Raw genomic sequence first — 5,796 nt, forward strand, 5'->3', positions numbered from 1 at the left:
TTTTTTTGTTATAACTTACCTCTGGAATAAACAGAAAATACATATAATCTCAAAAGTATATGGGAGACATACTTCTGATTTCAATCCACCTACTGCACCCACAGACATCTCCAAAATAGTTCCTTTATCTCTGAGTTTGAGATTATATTTTGTCATTAACTTTTGTTAATATGGTTTTTAAAAAGGCAGATTTATATTTTCATATATGCAGGTCATCTTACTTGGATTTTATTTGCCCTCCTCCTTCTTTCCCTGGTGACCTCTTCCAGCCCTAGCCACCACCAAAGAAGGGGAAGGGGGCCTTCACTGAAGTTTACCCAACCCAGTACTAAAGTTCTCTCTCTCTCTCTCTCTCTCTCTCTCTCTCTCTCTCTCTCTCTCTCTCTCTCTCTCTCTCTCTCTCTTTCTCTCTCTCTCTCTCTCTCCCTCCCTCCCTCCCTCCCTCTCTCCCTCTCTCTCTCTCTCTTTCCCTCTCTCTTTCTCTCTCTCTCTCTTTCTTCTTCCCCCCTCCCTTTCTCCTTTTAATTGTTTTAATTTTGTTTGTGCTGTTACAACACAACATCCGAATGGTTTCTAGGGACAGCTTGAACCACAGACATCCACACAGGCCCCAGCATCAGCATGAACTAGGGGCTTCAGCATGGTCTCAGTGGAAGTACAAACCATAGACATCAACACAGCCCTCTGCTGCATCATGGAACACAGGCACCATCATAGCCCACGATGTAGCAGGCAACAGACACCAATGTGGCTTCTAGTGACAACTCGGGCCATGGACATCAACATGGCTTCAGACAGCAGTGCAGACCACAGACATCCACATGGCCTTCAGTGGCAACACAGACCATGGGCATCCACATGGCCTCCAGTGACAGCACATACCATCAACGTGGCCCTTGGCCACAGCATGGGTCATGGACATCATAAGGTCATGTAGAAGTCTATGATCCATGTTGCTGCTGTCTGTGACCTGCATGAAAGCTTATTTTGCAGTGGTATCAATGACTTTAGACTTACAGTTTAAAATGAGAGACACTGAAGGCTTCTGTGACAAACTCTCCCCAGTCTAGACAAGAGGCAATGGGAGAGAGCTCTTTTTTTTTTTAATCTACTTATTTATTTACATCCCAAATGTTGCTCCCCTTCCTGGCCCCTCCCTCACAGAGTCCCTCTGCCCCCCCCATACTCCTACCTTTCTCCTCTGAAAGAGTGAGACTCTTGCCCACCGTCCACTGCCACCACCACCCGTTATCTCCCACCCTGGCACATCAAATCTCTGCCAGATTAGGTGCATCCTCTTCCACTAAGCCCAGACAAGGCAGCCATGAAGACCGAGCTGCTACATACACAAAGATAGAATGCCAGGGCAGCATTCTAGCTCATGTGTGTTCTTTGGTTGGTGCCTCAGACTCAGAGCTCCCAGGGATCCAGTTGTCGACTCTGTTGGTCCTCCTGTGTAGTTTCCATCCCCTTCAGGGCCTTCAGTCCTTCCCCAAACTCTTTCATAGGGGTCCCAGACCTCCATCTAATGTTTGGCTATGACTATATGCATCTGTTTCGGTCCACAGCTGAGCACAGTTATGCTAGGCTCCTGGCTGCAAGCATAACTGTATCATTAATAGTGTCAGGGATTGGTGCTTGCCCATGGGATGGGTTTCAAGTGGGGCCAGTTATTGGTCGGCCTTTCCTTCAGTATCTGCTCCATCCCTGCATTTCTTTTTTACCAGACAAATTTTGGGTCAAAGGTTTTATGGGTGGGTTGGTGTCCTTATCTCTCCACTGGAGGTCCTACTTAGCAACAGGAGGTGGCTTCTTCAGGGTCCATGTCCATCTTAGGCATCTCAGCTAAGTCACCCACATTGACTCCTGGGAGCCTCCCAATTCCAGGTGTCTAGGACTTCCTAGAGATTCTCACCTTCCTACCCCCTGCTCCCATTCCCACCCACATCCCCAACCACCACCACCATAGCCCACCCCCACCCCCGTAGCTGCATTATAGTAAAGCAAAGATACTGCAGCAGAAACAGCTGAGAGCTAATATCCTGATCCATAAGTAGGAGACAGAGTCACACTGGGAATGGCCTGCCCCCATTGCCACACCCACTTCAATAAGGCCACACCTCCTAACTCTTCCCAAAGAGGACCAAGCATACAAATGTAGCCTACAAGGTCTATTCAAATCACCATGCGGGGGTGGGGGAGGGGGAGAGGTGTTTTGTTTGGGTCTCACTGTTGTGGCCCCCCTGATCTATAACTTGTTACTTAGCCCAAGTTGACCTCAAACTTTCAATCATCCTCTGCCTCTGTCTCTGTGAGCTGGGATTATAGGTATGTATCACCTACACATAGCAAGACTCTGTCTTGCTATGTTATACAGGCTAGTCTCAAAGTCCTGGGCTCAAGTGACCCTCTCCCACTGAAGGAGCTCAGCATACAGACATGGGCCATTTGCCCAGCTTGAAATTTTTCTACCTTCAAAAGGAATATTTTAAACGCTTGTAACTTTTAACTGTATCCCTGCCTCTATTCTCTCAATCCAGGAAGTCTAAGCAGTTCCCAAAGCCCTCTCAACTAGGTATGAGAAATATTTCCTGAATGCGCTTTCTTTCCTTTCATTCTCACATTCTCAAGTCTTAGTCCTCCTGGTCAGAATGTCCTCCCTGGATCACTGTGATGCTTCTCCCGCTAAACTTCAGAGGCGATTTCTCCCCAACTCAGCAGATCCTACACAACTACAGACTCCACTGAATATGCTGTCTCTCTAATCTTTGTTTATTCTTTGTCTACAGGTAAGAATGAGTACAAAAAGCTATGTAAATGTACTGACTGGTTTTGTGTGTCAACTTGACACAAGCTGGAGTTATCACAGAAAAAGGAGCCTCCCCTGGGAAAATGCCTCCATGAGATCCAGCTGTAAGGCATTTTCTCAATTAGTGACCAAGTGGGGAGGGCCCAGCCCATTGTGGGTGGGACCATCCCCTGGGATGGTGGTCCTGGGTTCTATAAGAAAGTGAGCTGAGCAAGCCATGGGAAGCAAGCCAGTAAGCAGCACCCTCCGTGGCTCTGCATTAGCTCCTGCCTCTAAATTCCTGCCCTGGGTGAGTTCCTATCCTGACAGGACAGGTGATGTGGCAATGTGGAAGTGTAAGCCGAATAATTCCTTTCCTCCCCAACTTGCTTCTTGGTCACGATGTTTTGTGCAGGAATACAAACCCTGACTAACACAGCAAAAGATCTCCAATGTGCCTCCCCAGTCTTTTCTCCTGCAGGTCTCCCAACAGCCTGGCCAGACGTGTGCTAGTTCATACCCACACTTGGTTTCTCCTGTCTTTGACCATGGGCTTGCCTCAGCCGCAACAAAACTCCTCCAGTGTGTTTATAAACTTGTACTCCCTGGGCAGGATCACATTTAAATGACTCTCTTTGGGAAAGTTCATCATGAGTCATCATGACCAACTTAATTGTTCTCTTTGTTATGTTTTTAAGCATTCAGGAACTTGAGATGTTCTTTTTAAAAAGAACAAGAGAGCATTCTTACTATTACTCAGGGGAAATAAATATCTTTTTCTATGCTGTAAGAACAGCATTCATCTGGAACTCTAAATTACACTGACTCAGAACGCAGTGGGCACACCCTTTGACAGCACTGCGTGATTCCTGTCTCTGATTCCTGTCTCCCAGTAAGCAGTACCTTTATCTAAAGTCTTCCTGATGACTTCAGACTGAAGCTAGGACTTAGTGCCAATGTTCCTGGGATCTCACTCTGGTCTACCCTCAGCTCTGGGATCCCTGTGACCTCCATAGAAAGAAGACAGATAGCAGGCAGGGGGCTTGGTGAAGAGACGGCTCATAGGTTAAGAGTGTGTAGCTGCTCTTCCACAGGTCCTGAGTTCAATTCCCAGCAACCACGTGGTGGCTCACAACCATCTGTAATGGGATCTGATGCCCTCTTCTGGCATGCAGGTGTACATGCAGATAAAGCATTCATCCATTAAATAGCTTTTTAAAAAGAATAAGCTGGGCAGTGGTGGTGCACGTCTTTAATCCCAGCACTTCGGAGGCAGAGGCAGGCAGATTTCTGTGTTCAAGGCCAGCCTGGTCTACAGAGTGAGTTCCAAGACAGCCAGGGCTACACAGAGAAACCCTCTCTCGAAAGACCAAAAAATAAATAAATAAATATAATAAAAATACAGATGATGCACACAGAACATAGCATAAAAGAGAATTTGTGACGCAGAATTTGTGCATATGTGGCAACCTCAAAGGCTGAGAATGGGCACTGGTTTGGCTAACACCTTGATTCAACCTGCACAGAGGACCTAACTAAGCATGTCTACACTTCTGTCCTGCAGAAACTGTGACAATAAAAGGGTATCGTTTTTTTAATGAGGCTAGAGGCTTTGGGCCAGGAAAGAGGAGCCAATGCTATTTACTGTCTTCAGTTTACCTCTTTGTTTCATAGGCAGTACGGAGCCCCAACCATTGGCCTATCTTCAGCCTTGCAATTAGTTGCAAGCAGTTTGTGGATCTTCACTACTTATGGAAAGGCAATACTCAGCCAGGCGGTGGTGGCGCAAGCCTTTAATCCCAGCACTTGGGAGGCAGAGGCAGGCGGATCTCTGAGTTCAAGGCCAGCCTGGTCTACAGAGTGAGTTCCAGGACAGCCGGGGCTATACAGAGAAACCCTGTCTGGGGGGGAGGGGGGGGGCGGGGGAAGAAAGGCAATACTCTCCCAACCTTGAATCACATTCATTGGCCTCCACTATGGGCCTACCTTCAGCAAAGATCCTTTAGATCAATGTCTTAGTCAGGATTACTACTGCTCTGATGAAACACCATGACCACAAGTTGGGGAGGAAAGGGTTTATTTGGCTTCCACTTCCGTAACATGGTCATCACTGAAGGAAGTCAGGACAGGAATTCACAGGGCAGAAACCCAGAGGCAGGAGCTGATGCAGAGGCCATAGAGGGGTGCTGCTTACTAGCTTGCTAGGCCTGCTTATTTATAGACCCCAGGACCACCAACCCAAAAAAAAACGGCATCACCTCACGACAGGCTGGGCCCTCCCAGAAAAATCACTAATTAAGAAAATTCCCTACAGGCTTGCCTGCAACCTGATCTTATGGTGGCATTTTCTTAATTGAGGCTCCCTCCTCTTAGGTGACTTTAGCTTGTGTCAAGTTGACATAATAAAAGTACCCCCAGCACAATCAGTTCTTTAGCCAGAACTCCTCTTAGCCTGATGCTTCTTCTCAGCAATGTCTTATCTACTGTCCTCTAAACTACTTTTTGGACTAACATTTGAGTCCAATCTCTCTCCTCTACTAAATATTTCATTACACTAGTCCATGTGTGCTACAGTTTAATGTCAAATTAACACAAGGCAGGCTCACTCGGTAAGGTTCTCAAGAGAGAACATGCTGCCACCAGATTGGCCTATGGGCAAACCTGCGGTACATTTTCTGGATGGATAACTCATGTGGAATGGTCTAGATAGCTGTGGGCAGTGCCACTGTGGGCTAGTGGTCCTGTGTGCTATTTAAAAAAAAAAAAAAAAAAAGCTGAGCAAGCCATGAGAAGTAAGCTTGTGAGCACCTGTGCTCCATGACCTCTGATTCAGTTTCTGCCTCCTTGAGTTCCTGCCCTGGCTTCCCTCAGGGAGAGAATGTGATGTGAAACTGTGAGTTGAAATATTCTTTCCACCCCAAGTTTCTTTTGGTCATGTTTCATCATAGTGAAATCATAGAAATGGACACTGTGTTAAATAATGCTGCTTGCTTCCTCTTTCTCTTTCT

This window comes from Mastomys coucha, unplaced genomic scaffold (assembly GCF_008632895.1).
Source record: "Mastomys coucha isolate ucsf_1 unplaced genomic scaffold, UCSF_Mcou_1 pScaffold15, whole genome shotgun sequence".
NCBI lineage: Eukaryota > Metazoa > Chordata > Mammalia > Rodentia > Muridae > Mastomys > Mastomys coucha.